At 42.0% G+C, this 19,899-nt stretch overlaps 1 pseudogene; it reads left to right on the top strand.

The window, feature by feature from the left end:
* Positions 1 to 5,638: 5,638 nt before the first annotated feature.
* On the top strand, positions 5,639 to 6,419 carry LOC148035148 (putative RING-H2 finger protein ATL69 pseudogene; annotated as a pseudogene).
* Positions 6,420 to 19,899: the final 13,480 nt, after the last annotated feature.

Raw genomic sequence — 19,899 nt, forward strand, 5'->3', positions numbered from 1 at the left:
TCATCTTTCACCCAGTCAGAGTTGTTGTTCCAGCTAGCCTTAAGCTCTTCACCTATCTTCTGTCTAGATCGCCATCTAAGCTTCACACAGTGGAAGCGCACGGGTGGACAGAGCCATCTTTGTATCAGTTGTTTGAAGCTAAAGAATTTACTGATTCTCCTCTTTTCTATTGTGTACTCTCTATCTCTATCTCAGATTCTGTTCGTTGCGCCGTGTAATATTTTACATGGTATCAGAGCCCAGGGGGCTCTAGAGATCGGAGAGTGTGCAAGAGGCAAAGGCTTCAACAGCAAAGAGAAACTATGTCGACTTCCGGAAGCAGTTCTGGCGCATCAGGAAGCGGTGCAGGAGGTGGTGCTGCTGTACCGGCTATTCAAACACTGAGGATTCGTCCACCAACCTTCAGCGAAGGCAAGTTAGATGGTACAAACTACACCTTGTGGAAGTTCAAAATTACAACTATCCTTGATTCTTATGAGCTTCTGGAGACTGTGCTGGGGATTGACGCAGAACCACAGCCTACCCCCGACCCATCAAATCCTAGTGTGATGATTCCTCCGAATGCAGATCTTCTACGAGCTTGGAAACGAAGGAATGCAGATGCATTGTGTGCCTTAGTTACAAGCTGTTCTGACAGTGTTCTGACTTTGATTCAGCATACAACCAAAGCGTCAGAGGCTTGGAATGTAATAAGAAGTCGGTATGAAACACGAAACCAAACAAGGATTCAAAACTTGGAGAATCAACTAGCAGCGGAGAAGTTTGCTGAAGGAGAGACGGTTGAAGCATTCATCACTCGAATTAAGAATCTGCGCGACCAGATGGCTAGCGCTGGGATACAAAAGACTAGCGAAGAGCTAGCTCGGAGGTGTCTTTGGATTTGTCCACAAAAGTTTGATGGACTAGTAACTGCCCTTAATACTCAGGTGAGACCTCAAGCTTTGACTTTTGAGGAGTTTTGTGCATTATTAATGGAGGAGGAGTTGAGACTGAAAGCCCGAGAAGGAAGCAACAATGGAGATGCTGCATTCTCTGCCAATGCAAAAGGCAAAGGTGGTTCCTCTACCAAAAATGATGGTGACAAAAAGAAGAAGGGCAGCAAGAAGAAGTTTCAAGGAGAGTGCTTCTACTGCAAGAAGAAAGGACGTGCAATTGCAAATTGTCGTGTCAAGAAGGCAGATGAAAAGAATGGTACCCTTAAAAGTAAATGGAAAGAGACAGCCAATACGGCTAAAGCAGAGTTAGAATTATTCATGGCGACCATTGAGGAAGTGTGCTCCTCGGCACAAGAAGAATCTACCACTAACTCATGGGTGTTGGATAGTGGGGCCTCCCGTCACATGACCAACAAGAAAGGTCTATACAGTTCTATGCAGCCTCTACAAGAATCCATCACTATGATGGTTGGAAATGATGCTAAATGCCCTGCTACGGGCACAGGTACTATTTCTTTTGTTGCTGCAAATGGTGAAGTCAAAAAGCTTTCAAATGTGTTGTATGTTCTCGAAATCAGGAGAAATCTGTTATCAGTACCATAACTGATCTTGGTCATGAAGTGAGGTTCAAGAAGACAGGTGCAGAAATTCTTGATAGTGCTGGCACAATTGTTGGCAAAGGAGAAAGAAGGAACAACCTGTATGAGTTAAGTGCTCTTACAGCCACTGCTAGAGTGGGCACAAGTAAGCTTTGGCATGAAAGGTTTGGACACATCGGATTTGCAGTGTTGAAGGAGATGCAAAAGCAAGGTATGGTTGCTCACCTACCTACAATAACTGAATTGAAGGAACCATGTGAAGCTTGTATGATGGGCAAGCAACAGAGAAAGGCATTTCCACAAGAAAGCAAGAATAGAGCACAGGCTCCTCTAGAGTTGGTGCATGCTGACTTGTGTGGTAAGATGCCTACACAGGCCTTGGGGGAATCTTCTTATTTTATGTTGATTGTTGACGACTACAGTAGGAAGATGTGGGTGTACTTTCTTTGTGATAAGGCTCAAGCTTTTGGTAAGTTTAAAGAATGGCTAATACTTGTTGAGAATGAAACAAGGAAAAGTGTGAAGAAATTTAGAACAGATGGTGGTGGTGAGTTCAAATCAAAGGAGTTTGAAGGCTTTTGCAAGAGCAAAGGGATCAAGCATCAATTGACGATGCCTCACACACCTCAGCAGAACGGTGTTGTGGAACGCAGGAATCGCACCATTGTGGAGATGGCAAGATGCATGCTAAAGGGCAAGGGATTGCCTAACCATTTTTTGGCTGAAGCTGTTAATACTGCAGTCTACATTCTAAATCGGAGCTATACAAAGGCTCTCAAGGGAAAAACACCTCATGAGGCTTACACTGGTAAGAAACCATCTGTCTCACATTTCAGAATTTTTGGATGTGAATGTTATGCACATGTTCCAGATGAGAAGAGAAACAAGCTACAACCAAAAAGCAGAAAATGTATCTTCTTGGGTTATAGTAATGAGCAAAAGGCTTACAAGTTATATGACCAAGAGGCAAAGAAGATCATCGCGAGTCGTGATGTGGTGTTCAAGGAGGAGCCGCATTCTTCCACTTTATCATCAAGCGAAGAAGTAGTCCACTATGAACCTGTCCCGAGAGCTATCCCTATCCTTAAGGAGGAGGAAGCATCATCTTCAGATGATGAGGAAAAAATTCACCAACCTGACATCACCCCACCGGAAAGGCCATTGCCGCGCTGGGTGAAGCAACTCTATGACTACAATAATCCTATGCCTGCATCTGTTGAGGAGAAGGCAGACGGACCAAGGAGGTCTCAGAGAATGGAGGAGCAAAGGAGGGCTTCTGCTCACATAGTCAATATGGCCTTGATGGTTGAGATTATGAGAGAAGTAAAGGAGCCAACTAACTTAGAAGAAGCACTTGCAGATCCATCATGGAAGGCTGCTATGCAGGCAGAGTATGACAGCATAATGAAGAATGACACTTGGGAGCTAGTGGATTGACCAGCAAAGCGGAAGGTTATTGGCACCAAGTGGATCTGGAAGGTAAAGTACAAGGCTGATGATACCTTAGAAAAGTACAAAGCTAGATTGGTTGCCCAAGGATTTTCACAAGTTGAAGGGTTTGATTTTCAAGAGTCATTTGCCCCAACTGCCAGAATGACCACTATTCGCACGGTACTTGCAGTGGCTGCACACAAGAAGTGGCCAGTGTACCAAATGGATGTTAAGTCAGCGTTCTTAAATGGTGACCTCAAGGAGGAGGTGTACGTGGCTCAACCACCAGGGTTTGAGGCCCCCCATTTTGAGAACAAAGCGTGTAAGCTGAAGAAGGCATTGTATGGGCTGAAACAAGCCCCCAGAGCATGGTACCAGTGGATAGATAGGTTCTTTTTAAACCTAAACTTCAAAAGATGTGCCTCAGATGCTAACTTGTATGTTTATAGGGATGGTAAAAAGTCTGTAGTGATTGTCCTATATGTGGACGACCTTCTTATTACAGGTGACTATGAAGATATGATCAACCAAACTCGAAAGGCTTTGAGTTCTGAGTTTGAAATGACAGACTTAGGCTTACTGCACTATTGTTTGGGGATTGAAGTCTGGCAAGAGCCAGGAAAGATCTTCATCTCTCAGAAGAAGTATGCATGGGAGATCTTGAAGGCATTTGGCATGACCGAGTGCAAGGAGATAGCTACACCTATGGAGGTGAATGCAAAGTTATCCGTCGAGGATACATCAGCACTAGTAGACATTGGGAGGTATAGGAGGTTGGTCGACAGTCTGATCTACTTGTGTAACACTAGACCAGATATCAGTTTTGCTGTTGGTGTTTTGAGCAGGTTCTCAAACAAACCTCATGAGAGTCATTGGAAGGCTGGGATGCGGGTGCTCAGATACTTGAAGAAAACTCTTGACTATGGTATCACATACAGTTTCAGAACTTCTCTTGTGGGGAATTGTGACTCAGATTGGGCAGGAGACAGTGATTCCAAGAAGTCAGTTTCTGGTTATTGTTTCTCTTTGGGTTCATGAATTTTCTCTTGGATTAGTAAGAAGCAACCAATAGTGGCATTGTCTTCTACCGAAGTAGAGTACAAGGCAGCTTGTTTTGCTGCATGTGAAGCCGTATGGTTGAGAAGGATTCTATGGCATATGGGAGTGCAGGATGAAGAACCAACTGTGCTGAGATGTGACAATCAGAGTTGCATCGCCATTGCCAAAAATCCAGTGTTTCATGCACGCACCAAACATATAGAGATCCAGTATCACTATGTGTGTGATTTGATGGAGGATGGGATAGTGGAACTGGTCTACTGTCCAACAGAGGAGAATGGAGCTGAATAGCCCAAGGATAGCACCTAATCTACCAAGAGAGCAGGCCTCATGGTGGCATCTACAATGCCTGTGCTCTCCAAAACCTACAAGAAACACCCTTCCTCTCAACAAGAAACCATGCTCACACACAAGAATCCAGCACACAAGAAATATAACCATCATCTTCATCCTCGCTCTCTCCTTCTTCCATGGAAGAGATAAAGCAAGAAAGCACAAGAAAGGAAAGAGAGCAAGAGTTGTGCCAATGCAAGAGAGAAAAGAAGATACATGCAAGTAGCTAGATAAAGGAGAGGAAGAGAAGTTGTAACTCCCCAAACCACCTTTTTCCACAAATTGCATGGCTCTTCATTTCCACCTTATCATATTCATTTAAGGGTTTGTTTTACATGAGCATTCTTAGACCTTAGAAAGGAGGTCTATGAACATTGAAACATTAAAACCTTTCAACTTTTTGCAAAACACACACACTACTTCTCATGCTCATGGCTTTACAATGTGGACCCAATAAAATATCATGGCAAATTACAAAGAATATTATCAATGATAGCTGCTTGAATTTTCTCTTTTTGCCGATGTAGACCACATTTTATGCCTTTTTCTTGCATAAATTTTGGCCTATCATTCCTCCTCTTCCAATCTTGTGAGCGTCCTCGCAAACACTTTGGAAAGACACTTTGCCTTGGAATAAGCACCTTATGTTGATGAAGAATCTGCATCTCTTTACTTCACTTCACTTCAAAATGGACCACCTCAATCGGTACCTATCCAAAAACACCATGCTTCCTCACATACTTCCACTTCAAATCTCATCTCTAACTTTTTCTTCACACCAACATTTTCAAAAATCTTCCACTTTCACTTTGAAAAGAGCACGAGGCAAAACATCATCCAAAGGAATACAAATCTACCCCCACAATCTCTTGCAAAGAAGAAAAGAGAACCGCCTTCATCTTGAACCACAATGTAGACGTCTCCATTGAAAGTATCATGGAGCTTTAACCCGCAAAAGAATCTTCCTTTAAGTGCACCCTCACAAAAGATTTGCCAATGAAGAGCTCCACTTGGTACATGTGTGTATACTTCGTACAAAAGGAAAGTAAAGTGGTATTATTTGTAAAAGGAAAATAACTATGCTAATAGCTAGTATGATGCTTGTGTGAAAGAGTAAGGCTCTTAGTTGAGAAGAGCATATGAACAAACTTAAAAAAGATTTGTTGTTTTCTTTCTTCATTATAAGGGATGAGAGATATGAGAAAGTTGTGGCTATTTTTGTCTCTGTGGGATATGAGGGATGAGAGAGAGAGAGAGAGAGAGAGAGAGAGAGAGAGAGAAATGAGTGCCAACAGCACTGCAACCTCGAGCCTGCTCGCCGCAGACAACATCAACAAGGTCGGCCTCGGCTATGGCATCGCCATCGCGGTCGGCATCCTGGTCCTTATCTCCACCATCATGCTAGCCTCCTATGTCTGTGTCAGGCTCCATGGCAGGGGCATCCAGCAGCAGTCCAGCAGGAGCATCGGCACTGGAGGTAGCGATGGAGCAGGCGTTGGCCGCACCACCGTCCAGCGCGTCTTGATGGATGACAGGGCGAACCCTGCTGAATGGTTTATTGGCGGCCTCGATCAGGCCACCTTGGAGACGTACCCGAATATTGTGTACAGTGAGAAGCAGGCCCTTCCTCCTCCACAGGACACATCCTGCTTCATCTGCTTGGTAGACTACAAGGATCGTGAAATCCTGCGGCTTCTGCCTCCTGATTGCCGCCATGTCTTCCATGCCGTGTGCATTGACGCGTGGCTCAGGCTTCATGCCTCTTGTCCCATGTGCAGGTCATCCCCTCTCCCCACCCCTCAAACCATCCCATCTCGACACCACTCTCGGAGCTTATCCCCCTGTGTCTGCATCCATTACAAGTGCCTAGAGATTTGCACTGGATGCAATGCTACTTATAAACAGGCCATTCTTCATCAAATTTCATGTTGATAACAGTGTGCAGAAACTGCTTGAATGGTGGATGACACAAACAACATAGAGTTTCAGAGGTCCCCATCTTCATCAAGCCTTCAACTTCTCATCTCTCTCCACACAGCAAGCTGCAATACACTTTTCTCATTTCCTTCTTGCAAAGCTTGAGAGCATCCATGAGTAGACCCCTGGCAGGATCGCCAAAATGAATAGCCCAAGGATAGCACCTAATCTACCAAGAGAGCAGGCCTCATGGTGGCATCTACAATGCCTGTGCTCTCCAAAACCTGCAAGAAACACCCTTCCTCTCAACAAGAAACCATGCTCACACACAAGAATCCAGCACATAAGAAATATAACCATCATCTTCATCCTCACTCTCTCCTTCTTCCATGGAAGAGATAAAGCAAGAAAGCACAAGAAAGGAAAGAGAGCAAGCATTGTGCCAATGCAAGAGAGAAAAGAAGATACATGCAAGTAGCTAGATAAAGGAGAGGAAGAGAAGTTGTAACGCCCCAAACCACCTTTTTCCACAAATTGCATGGCTCTTCATTTCCACCTTTTCATATTCCTTTAAGGGTTTGTTTTACATGAGCATTCTTAGACCTTAGAAAGGAGGTCTATGAACATTGAAACATTAAAACCTTTCAACTTTTTGCAAAACACACACACTACTTCTCATGCTCATGGCTTTACAATGTGGACCCAATAAAATACCATGGCAAATTACAAAGAATATTATCAATGATAGCTACTTGAATTTTCTCTTTTTGCCGATGTAGACCACATTTTGTGCCTTTTTCTTGCATAAATTTTGGGTTATCAGGAGCAGATATCTTCACCAAAGCACTTACGAAGGATCTGCTTCAAGTTCATCTTCAGAGACTCGGCATTGGGCCAAGGAGATAGTTCACCTATGGGTGGACATTGAGGGGGGGTGTTAGATATTATCAATGCCCCACCCTCATTAGGTTCTACCAATGATCCATGTTCTTCAAAGTTGTAAGGCCCCCATTATGAGGAGAAGCCAAATGTGAGCCCAGACATTGGTTGAGTCCTGACTTGTATATCAGATGAGGTCTATGTGACCGGATGGCAAAAAGGTGACTATTGTGGGTCTAATCTTTGGGTTAGACGGTGGTTAAGCTGGTAGCAACTCGAGGCGCATTGCATCGAGTTGCGGTGTAAGGGAGTTAAAAGGGGCCCTTATTGTGGGGTCTGGGGGCCGCGGAAGTGGCCCTTGGATGGGGGGTCCCAGGGGGGCCAGCGGCCCCCCTAGCGGGGGTCTGGGGGCAGCGCCCCCGGACCGATGGTAAAGGGAATATTCCCTGGCCGACTATTGGAGGCTCATATGGTAGGTCCCGACCTAATGACCTTCGCGGGCTATAAAAGCTAAACCCCTTCGCAGCCATCTCTCACTCATCTTTCACCCAGTCAGAGTTGTTGTTCCAGTAGCCTTAAGCTCTTCACCTATCTTCTGTCTAGATCGCCATCTAAGCTTCACACAGTAGAACCGCATGGGTGGACAGAGCCAACTTTGTATCAGTTGTTTGAAGCTAAATAATTTACCGATTCTCCTCTTTTCTGTTGTGTACTCTCTATCTCTATCTCAGATTCTGTTCGTTGTGTTTATCATGGTGTCGTTTAACTCTTTGGAAAATTAAGCATTTATGAGCAAAGTTAGATACATCAGATTCCATGTGTGGCCAATAAAAATCTTCAATCAGTGTATGCAAAGTACAAATAATTCCTCTATGGCCTTGGTATGGGGGACAATGAATGTCATGCAAAACAAATGATCGAAATGGAACAGTTACACATAATCTTTTTTCATAAAACATAAATCCATCAGTGTAGGACAATAAATCAATGGGAATCCAGTTATTTGCAACTAATTTATTCCAATCAGCTTGAAAACTAGGGTCTTGGTCATAAGTATCTTTCATAGGGAGAAGAGAGTCAAAAGATGTCACAGAGATATTATGAATAGTTGGTCTTCTACTTAAAGCGTATGCAACAACATTTTCTTTTCCGGGTTGATATTGTATGAGTGGATGAAAACTTTGAATAAAATCAGCCCATTTAATGTGTCGGTCAGATATTTGTGGTTGACTAAGGAGATGTTTAATGCTTCGTTGGTCAGTTTTGATCGTGAATTCAGATCCCATTAAATAGTGTTTCCATTGACGTAAAGCTTATACTAAAGCTAGCAATTCCTTATCATAAGTAGAATACTTAAGTTTAGAGGGTTTAAGTTTGCAACTAGAGTAGGCTATAGGATGAGAATCTTGCATAAGAACTACTCCTATTCCAGATCCACTAGTATCAATGACTACTAGGAAAAATGGTCTATTGAAGTCAGATAATCGCAATACAAGAGCATGAGTTAAAGCATGTTTCACTAAATCAAAGGACTTTTGTTGATTGTCGGACCAATGATATACAATGCCTTTCTTTAATAATTTTATCAAAGGTAATGCAAGCAATGAAAAATTTCGCACAAATTTTCTGTAAAAGCTAGCAAGACCTAAGAAAGAACGTAATTCGTGCACATTTTTAGGTATCGACCAATTCAAAATTGCTTCTATATTTTTAGGGTCAACTTTAATACCTTCATATGAAACAATATGTCCTAGGTATTCAATTTGTGTTTGGAAAAATTCACTCTTTTCAGGATTAACATATAATTAATTCTCTTTCAATAATTTGAAAACCAAAGATAAATGTTCATAATGCTCGTTTTCATTCTTATTGAAAACCAATATGTCATCAAAGAAAACAATTACACAATGCTGATGCTTCAAAAATATGCGATTCATCATAAGACTGAATGTGGCTCGTGCATTAGTTAAACCAAAAGGCATAACAAGGAATTCATAATGTCCAAATTATGTTCTAAATGCAATTTTGAATATATCAGATGTGTCCAATCTTACTTGATGGTATCTAGATTTAAGATCTATTTTGCTAAATATTGCAGATCCTTGTAGTTTGTCCATAAGATCATCTACCCTAGAAATCGGATATCTATCCTTAACAGTGATCTTATTTAGGGCATGATAATCAATATACATGCGATATGTATTGTTTTTCTTCTTTACTAATAGGACAGGTGCACCAAATGGAGAACTACTAGGTCTAATGAGTCGTTGGGTTAACAATTCTTCAACTTGGGCTTGAATTTCTTTCTGTTTAATTTGGTTATGTCTATATGGTGCTTTACATGGTGGTTGTGATCCAGGAATTAGGTCTATTTTGTGATCTTCAAGACGTATAGGTGGTAAGCCAGGTGGTAAGTCGATAGCAAAACAATCTTGAAATTGTGAAAGAAATTGTGTGTGCTTAGGATGCATTTGATTTTCTTTAGCTTCAATTTCATTCACCCATATTAAATAAGATTTGATACCTTTCCTTAATGCACGTTTAGCCTGTGTATGACTAAGCAATGGAAAATTATCGAAAGTGTGCATACCATGCAATATGATTTGTTTCCCATTAAAATGAATCTTCATTGAATCTGGAATAATCTATATTGGGATTGTACTGATGATGCCAAGGCATTCCTAAGATAATGTCACTAGATTGCAAAGGCACAACTAAGAAATTTCTATGCTCAACATAATCACCAATTTTAATTTCTAAGTCATGCACTTCTTGTGTGAATTGTTTTGAACCAAAGTTACCATTAGTTTGAAATTGTTGTGGTCTCTTCTCTCGTCCTCGAATTTTGTCTTCAGTGTCATGGGCCAAGGAAATTGCATCTTCAAGAGTCGTTGGCTTGAACATGTTGACCTCGGCATAAAAATGTCCAAGTAAGCTAGACATAAACTTGCGTTTATGGGTTGCCTCAGGTACATCTTCAAGCATTTGTAGTTGCAATAAAGCATTCCAAAAACGCTCGGTATATTGTGAAATAGGCTCACGATCCCTCTATTGCAGAAGATCCCATTGTTTGATTGCTTTTTCGTGGAATTGGGGTGGAAGGAAATTCTGCAAAAATTTCTTTTGGAAAGTCTCCCAAGTAGTAGGACAATCAATGCTCTTGCGGACAACAGTCCACCATAGGGATGCTCTGTCCACCACTAGATGATTAATGACACACTTAATTTTGTTTTTCTCAGCATACTGTTTTTCATGGAAATAATCATCAAATTGATTGATAAAAGCAAGTACAATCTTTCCATCGCGTGACCCATTGAAAGTACAAAATTTTAAATTTCTTTTACTTATCTTTGTTTCTTTCCGAATAGATTGCACTTCAAGTGTTGCATCGATCATACGTCGTATAAGATCTTCAGATTGCGGTCCATCTCGGTCGGCGGTAGATCGTTGCAGATTGGCCAATTGAGCTTGCAAAGTTTGACATGCTCTTCATTCCTCTTAAAGCTACATCATAATCAAATCCAATTTTTGCTCCATCGTTGGTTCAGGTAGGTCACCTTTAGCCATAAAATCTTCCATGGTTTGATCGGACATCCTACAAAATTCCAAAAGACCTCACACACTCGAAATCTTGTTAGCGGGATGAGCATAGCTCAAAGTCGAGTTTACAAGGCTTATTTCTTTTTTTTTTTAAAATGGCATTTTGTAGTATTTCTTCTTTGCAGATGCGGAATTCGATATCACGGTCTTCTACCAAGAAGATAATTCGTGCGTGCAGACTGCGTATAGCAATCTGTTTGCTGGATTTTGGCTTCGTCAGTCCACAGGTGTGAACAAGGGCTTGCAGAAGGTTGAAGAGTTCGTTTTTGCTCCAGTGGAAACCGTTGCTATGAGAAAAAATTCAAAGGAGATAATTGGTTTAAGCTTTAGAAAAGCTTAAATCCTTTAAGCTTTAGAAAATCTTAAAGCCTTTAAGCTTTAAAAAAGCTGAAGGCTAAAAAAAATTTTCCCAGGACGGCGGCATGTCCTCGCCACTTTCGTCGCCGTCGACTACATCCTGCTGCTGCCGCCGTTAACTTTTGGAGGATTAAGCTTTATTAAAAGCTTATTAAGCTTGTTAACCACAATAATTGAAAATTGCTTATCTCTTTCTTCTGAGAATAGAAGACTTGATGAAGAAGCTTCCCGCGTGGTCCTCCACCTGTAGAGGTCGGTCCTTCGCGATCCAACTGCGTAGTAGAGGGTTCTTCACTACTAGGTACACACTGGTATTGACGGATTGCCACGAGACTGACTATAGAGCTGAATCGTTCCAGGAGCTCTGCCTTTACGAGAGATAATAAGCGATTGGCAGCACTCGATCTCAGCTTCGCTCTGATACCACTAGTGCATAGATCCGATTATGTATGCGTGCGTAGCGAGAGTCGGAAGGTCCCCAAGAACAAAAGAACTTTACTTTTGCACAAAAAACAAGAGAGAAGACTTGCACGACATAAAGCAAAAGACTAATTGGGTACAATCTCCCCCCATGCCTTGTGTGAGCGCTCCACAAAGCATGTATTTGATATATTATTCATCTCCAAGCTCAAAAAATAGCCCAATTTACAATTAGCATGCTTTAGCTTTTGTGTTTGCTTTTGTCCCACTAAAGATTAAAGCTATTGGACGCCCAAAGAGTCGGGCTGTGCCCAAATACAATGTCCAATAACAAATATTTAAATCGTGCGTCCATGCGCGTACAAAATAATAAATAAATATCATGTGCTTCAATAAATAAGCGTGTCAAAATAAATATTGACGGCATGCCTAAGATGCGCGCCCATCAAAAATGATAATTTCTTCTAAATAACTTGAATACATGCTATGGCCCAGTGCTTCCCAATGCCACCGTTGCCTGCTCTACACATTAACTGAAGCATTCACAATTGTTAGAAAATAATAAAATTAAACCGACAAAAGTGAATACCTAGCAGTCTTCAACTACAAAATAAATAAATTGGTTAGAAATCAATCCTAACCTTAACTTATTACGAGTGCGCACTCTAAACTCATAAACGTCCATTAATTTAAATATGTATTTTGCGAAATCACCTGCTATGGAATCACCCACTTGCACATTAAATTAACAAGACGCTCAAAAAGGACAGGCGTCCCCATCGACTTTTTGCACAAGGAATCCACCTTGTGTATGAGCCCTGGCAATAAATATAATTTTACGGAATCCACCGCAAAACCTCACGGAATCCACTGTGGAATATGCCTCCTGGCATCAGGTGGTGTGGTGTATACATCTCAAGGAACCAATTTTGTTTTGTTTAGAGAAAGGTGTATGGGGCATAATCAAGACTTTGTAATACATTGTTTTCAATAACAAAGTCCATTTATTCCTCCCTATCTATTTAAGCTTGAAATACTGCTTTAAATTGGAATAAAATTTTTCAATGTTTCAGCATTTGCATAACAAAGTTAACTTATTTCTCCCTATCTATTTTAAGCTTGAAATAATTTATTAAAATTTTCAAAATTTGTATATTAATGGCAAGTTTTTAATGAAACTTTGTCCATGAATGTGCACTTAATTGGCTAGAAGGGTTTATAGTGTGAGATCAAGAAATATGCAAGTAAATCCACACTCTTAGAAAGTACATGTAAATATCATGGTTCTTTCTATGTATGGTGTATGCATGCATGTTTGTGCACATGCATGTTGAGCACTTGGCACATGCATGTTTAGTGACTTAACTTGGATTGTTTATGTATTAGACAATTATGGCAAAAAGTTTGTAACTTGGGTATCATTTGCACAAAAAACAAGAGAATTTTGTGTATTTGAGATAAATAGTAGATTTTACTAACATCCAACTAATTTGACACCAAGTCGATTGTTTGTACACAACAAAAAGATGACAACAAAGTATACTTTAAGTTTAAGTGGGATTGTTTGTGCATAAGAAAACAAAGGTAGCAAATATAAAGTGTTTACCATGGGTATACTTTTACACCCAAATTTAATATCTATCAATGATTATCGGTCACATCTATAAATTGTTTATGAGTGTTAGATGTGGTCACATATAATTCATTGCATAAGTGGGATTACTATTGTGTGACAATAGAGTGAAACATAATTGTTATGCTATTATTGTATGGCAGTAGAAGGAAACAAAATCCTTAAGTAAGGTTACTTGGAAGTATGTTTACATGTAAGAGTCATATCTATCAAAATAGCAAGCCACACATATTGCGAGATCGAGAAGGGAGTTCAAAAACATATTTTGAGTGACATGAGTTCTTGCAGCTTGAAGAGCTTGTATATAGAAACATGGCTTATAGAGAATTAATTTGAGGTAAAGAGACTTAAAATAATGTAAATATTTGTGAGCATGAAAGAGGAGAGGAGCTGCAACAAAAGCCCACAAATTTTTATGGCTTGAATTGACGTCATTTGGATCTTTCAGGAGCTTCAAAACTTATACACAAAAATGTGACTTACAATAAATGAGTTTGAGGTAGGTAACAATGTAAAGAGACTTAAAATAATGTAACACTTGTTGTTTCTAAGAATGAACAAGGAGAGGAGTAGCAAACATCTACAAAACTACAAAGATATTGATGGAGATTTGTCTCAGGCTTTGATCATGGAGCTTGGCATGCATATCACCAACGAAATACTCATGAGGAATAGGGCAAGATGCTCCAAGGACTTGCATGATTCACGAAGGAGAGAATCCATGGGTTTTTCCCCAAAGAGGAAGGGCTATATAGAAGAGGGAAGTAGAGGATCTAGACACACTTTTTGCTTCTCCCTTTCTTTTTGAGGAAAGCTCCCTTTTTAATTGCCTAATTGAGTGTGACTCTCCTAAAATGAATGCCCTTCTTTTTACTCACTCTTAGACCTCTATTTTTGTGGGGAAAGCGAATCCAAATTTCCATTTACCCTTCTAAATTATTTTTCCTTCTCTCAAAATTTTCATTGTTTTAAGAGTGCTTTTACATTATTTTCTTGTGTGTAATCATTAATGTATTCTTAGTGTCAGATTTATGTGTTGTAAAATAAAAGAGTGATAAAATTTTTGAGAGATGAATGTGTCTTGGCTATTGATCCTTTCCATCTCTAATATTAAATTCTTAATTAAAACATGAGAGTTTTTCTTGTATTGAGACATTATGGGTTAAATTATACATGTGTTTAATAAGGTGCAAATGTGTGAAGGTAACAAGAATTCACATTCCATTAAGAGAATCTTTTCTAACATAATTTACACATTAATTATCTTGTTTTGAGGAACACACATTGTTATACATTGTTTTATTTTAGTGGAATGTGTGGGTACCTTGTTTATTATAGTGGGTTGAGTGATAGGGATATTACATCCTATCCAACTTAGAGAAATCTAGATGTCCTCATCTCTAGAGGAAGTGGGATTATTCTTTCATAAGGGTTTTGTTAATCGTCGACAAGGTGGAAAATCTGGAAAAGCTAAAGCAGAAGACAAAGGCCAAGGCAAAGTGAAACGGAAGACAAAGGCGCGCCAAGAAAAATCTAGAAACATAAGAAGCGCAGAAAAGTCCCAAATAAGGGAAAAAGGCGCAGACCCCATCAAACCTCGAGGGAAAGGCAAGGAAGGTGATGACATAGCAGTCAAGCCTACTAACAAGAGCAAGGGCTTGTTGGAAGAGTTGATACAAGCATAGGTCGAACAACGAGAACCAGCGAGTGAGGCCATGCCTGAAACAAGATGGTCAAGAGACAATGCCAAGGACGGGCTTTGGACTTACAAATATCGTAGAAGACCCCAAAAGAAGCCCAAGCCTTATAGACGAAGGCATCGATGGACGGTCAGCACAACGCCACAATGGATATCCAAAGCGTTGCTACGTGCTCAAGGGTATTATGCAGGTAACCGATGGGTTTGGGTACCAAAACCCCCTGCTAAACCACCTCTATCAACTGAAGGCCAGATTGCATCAAAAGCAACCAAGCACAAGAGGAAATCTAAGAGAAACTCCAGGTCTCGAGGCAAGAAACCAAACATGAGTGTTCGAAAGAAAGAGCCTCGGCCTAGCATGCTTAATAAGAAGATGCCATATGTAACCATTGAGCGTGCACAAAGACCATTAGTGCTCAAGGAGCTCTTGACTTCCCAAGAGGATAATGAGCACCAGAGGCACAACACTGCTCGTGAGAAGGCTGATTGCTCAACAAAGCAAATAGCACAATCGTCTAAAAGCCTCGAGCAAATCATTCAGCCAGTGCCACCTAAGAGTCCTAGATCTCCTACACCCTCTTTTTCCAAACGGACATAGGAAGCACTACAGTAGTCGTCAAGGGTGACTGCTCAATCCCAATCTCTATCTCCATCTAAGCTTCCAAATGTCCAAGAGGTGGGACATGACACCATCCGTAGCTCTCGGCCCAAGGATATGCCTGAGCAACCTAATGTGACTAGATCAACTCATGCTCGATCTACACAGATGAATGCTCAAAGGGCAACAAAAGACACGACCACTTCCGATCGCCCTAGGAACTTGACACCGCAATCCACCAAGGGTAGCTAGCCCATTGGACTAGCCGCTACTACTTCCAATCAGGGATCACAGCAGTCACAGCCCTTGGCCGTGACAATGCCCCTTGTGGAACGTGTCCTTAGTAGTTTACTTGTGGAGGAGGTGTCGCAACCAACTTCCTTGACAACTCCAACACTTCCAAAGTGCCTAAAGCCTAGGCTGGAGGAGTTAAACACAAGGGAATTGGCTAAAGAGCTAGACTCTCCGAAAAGGGAGGCAGTTGTACCCTCACAACTTGGCAAGGCTATTCAGTAGGCCATGGCTATGTCCCATAAGGACACACTAGAGAAAGAGAATGCTGAGGCCCAACCAAGCACATCAACAGATGACCTGGTCCAGGGTCCTGAGTCGTTGAGAGATACACCTTCACTGACCAAGAAAAAGAGGAGAAAACAACGAAAACAACAGTAGTGCAGGTGGTTGTGGACCCCAAGAACATTGAGATGAAGAGCGCTAGAGAGCTGAGGAATAAAGCATCGAGTCCATCCACCACTGAACCAATTGATGCCTCTCCTAATAGCGGTGAAATCTCAGACACATCTGCATGCTCTGAAAAATCAAAGCAGTCATTACCATCAATGGTTGCTTGCAACACTCAATCCACTGACAATAGAACTCACATTGACCAATCAAGAGTGGATACAACGCTGTCACAACAGGGTGACAAATCTGTACTAGTCACATCCAAGAAGAACCATGATGCAATAATGAAGCCTCAGGAGAAACATGGAAACCCCGAGAGAATAAGAAATCCTAGCCTTGGCCAAACCTGCTCGTCTAGGCCTAAGCCCCCAGCTATGCTAAAGCCCAGGCAAACTCCTAGAACCTTGAATGAGATAGCAAGAGAGCAAGCCCTCGTTGAACATAGAAGTGTCGCAGAATGCTTAACTGAGTTGGATGCTAAGCTCAAAGTGTTTGCACATGTCTATGTCCTGGCAGACATGGGCGCATTCCTTAAAGAGCAGCTTGAAGAATACTTGCCATTTCCCTTATCCTGGGAAGAGCAAGAACATCTTGACGAGCACTATAACAGGCTCTTGTATGAATGCATGCGACTCATCTCAGACGAGGAAGCCGACGAACTACGCTTAATTGCCACATTCAATGATGTGCTCTACCAACCAAACCTCTTAGAGATAGAGCAACTAAAGCGACTATCAGAGGGTCGAAGTCAATTTGAACAATGTTGGTGTGAAAACCGCGTTGCAATGGCCGAACTAGGAGCCTAGATCATGACAGTTTCATAGGAGCGATTGGCCAAATGGCGGTCTCAACGAGACCCAACCTATGTGGCACCAACTTCCTTTCAAGTGCTGACTGCCATTCGGGGTATTGGACTTAGCTGAAACTAGCCAAGAGAACTCTCTGTCTGATAAGGTTCTCACTGAGGAGGAGTTACATGTTGCCAGTAGACTCGGACAAGGTTCTATGCTACTCGATGTTGCAAAATATCTATCGGTATTAAGTAAGCTGCCACGAATACTAGATGCATGTGCCACGCTCCAGTACAATCCGGAGTTCTACAATTGGCGTTTATCCTCGTGAAGTGACATGGATTCGTAGATATGTATATAAATAAACAATGACTTTTGTGACCATGTATAGACAATGTCAACATACAAGCAATGATAGTCAAGCGCAGGGAGAGGAGTTGGGTTCAACAGGCTAAGCTCCTCAGGTCCTCCTCTCACCACACACTTAGGAGTTGTGTGATCATTCAGATCTCTAGGTGGAGGGCATGCAACCCTCATCACCACCATAGGAAGCTCTAACCAACATCTCTGAGGGTGTAGATAGGGTACCGTCCCTCTCTATACACCTTTCCCCTTTCTGCTCTATCCTTTCGAGGATGAGCCCTGCCCCACTCCCTGACAACCAGTCCACACAACTTAGCATAAGCCAAGATCTGCTAATGCCTGGAGGCCAAATGAACATCATCATGGGGCCATCCCTCTACAACAAACACTGCATGCCTCACCCCTTCCCTTCTCGTCATATGCACTTGATAACCCACACTATAATCCCTTCCATGCGAATGGTTTTATCCTGTATCAAGGCCTAATCCTTGGTTCGCATTTTGCAAGTCCCCCTACATGGAAGACATGGAGCACCCAGGGCAGCTGGTTTGCAAAGACGCTCTCCGCTGTCGAAGGAAACATGTAGCACAAGCTCCTCCATCGGTGCGCTACGTGCCTAGCCTCATAAGGTATGCAAAAGAAACGAGGTTCCAAGCGACACTGTCTCGGACGTAGGCTGAAGGATCCCCAGGCCAGGGGAATAGAAGCTCAAAGAAGCACACAAGGCGTGGCAACACCGGTTGTGCGGGCCCCCAACAGACGCTCGGGCACCAGGTGCTCAAAGGCAGAAAGGGCAACTCGAGACAAGGAAGAGTTTGATGCATTGTTCAAAAGCATTTTGGAAACGGTTGCGGCCAGAGACTACACCATTTAGGTCCCGGCTAACATCTTCCCTGCCCAACCTCACAGGAGCCCCTCACCAGCAAAGCCTCGTCGCTTAACCACCCGAACTCACCCCGCCTTGTGCAAATAGAGTAGCTCCTATGATATGCAAGCAACTTAACAAAGGCCATCCTACCATAACTTTTTGTATTTTGAGGGTTAAAGGGGCAGGCTCCCCACTTGTACACACTTTCCTCACCTATTGCTAATATATGCCAAGTCTTTAACAAGCACCGGAATAGGCATCGCAATCAGCATCATAGGATTTTGAAAAAGTAATATCTTGACATGATTGCATTTTTTCATTGTACTTGACGCATGCGACTTGCATATACTCTCATGAAGTGACAAGTGGATGCAGGATGGCACAAGTCTTCGTGTGAATGTGTTCAATGCCCAAGTCACCGCAAGACCACCAACCTCACAAAGAACCGCGACAAAATCATGCTACCGAATGCGAAGAATCACCCTTACGAGTGCCCACATCGCATGATCCAAAGCATAGTCATGGGCTACTCTCTCTTTCTGGGTCAAGCTCTACAATTGGCTCACGACAGTTGTTACCTCAATTATACCGATATCGCATGTCGCAAAGAGGTTTGCAATATCTCAAGTGTATCTCCCCATCTCAACAATTGCTTCTCTAACAACGAGGCTAGGGCACAATCATCACTATAATATCCATTTCCTGAGTCTTCGAAGCTTGACATTTCCCAACCCATTGAAAGGCTGATAGCCTCAACATATTGCAATGGTTGTACTCAGGCAAGTCAACAAAAAAAAGAAAGAAAGAAAAAAGCATAAGAAAAAGAAACAACAAAAGAAAACAAAAAAGGAAAAAAGAAAACGAAAAAAAAAGAGAACGAAAAGATAACAAGCACCCACGATCACAGCACAACACTTAGGGGTCCTCAAATTAGGTGCATCCAGTGACCTTGGTCGGCTGGTTCCATCCCTAGTCCCCTAGCCCCTTAGCATTACCCACAATTGTTCAGGGCACACCAAGGGCCGGACATACCTAGGGAGCTTGTCTCGCCTATGATTAGACCTGTCACCCTGACCCATTCACACGATTCCCTCTTGCACTCTGCCTTAATACCATTGCAATCAATTGTGGTAAGCACCGCACGAATGGCCATGAGAAGTACACTGTCCTCATCACGCAAGTCCAATAGCTACCAGCTACTACCGATCGTGCAGTGTCCCTGTGTTCAATTATGTTATGTCGTGCAGTCACATTGCAAAGGATGTCGCAGACACCTTCACGTGTACTTCTTCTCAACATGGACAACTTTGCTTCATCCACACATCGTTATGAGAAACCAGCCCGCAGTCTTCTACCTACGTAATATCTAAGTATGCACGAGCACTCACATAATATATGCACCAAATTATATACACAATTTGGGTCCTCAAGTGTAGGACAATACTCTCAGCTTGCTTAGAGTTCGACCTATCTCCCAAACTAATTAAACTATGTCTTGTGCACGATAAAGAGGACTAGCACTACCCCTAGGAAGAGACCACCTATGAGAGGTTTTCAATTGCAAGTATTGAAGACTCCAACAAAGGTGTCGTTCACTCTTCATTGACACTCAACTCTAAATTCCTATCCTTTATCATCGTGCAAGCCCGCCAAGAATCGTCATGTGCAGATCCCCAACAAATTGCCACTTGTACTCCATCAGTGCAATTCCCGCAAAGAATAGCCCTACCACC

This window comes from Lygodium microphyllum, chromosome 6 (assembly GCF_053477565.2).
Source record: "Lygodium microphyllum isolate KBCC chromosome 6, Lygodium_microphyllum_v1.1.10, whole genome shotgun sequence".
Taxonomy (NCBI): domain Eukaryota; kingdom Viridiplantae; phylum Streptophyta; class Polypodiopsida; order Schizaeales; family Lygodiaceae; genus Lygodium; species Lygodium microphyllum.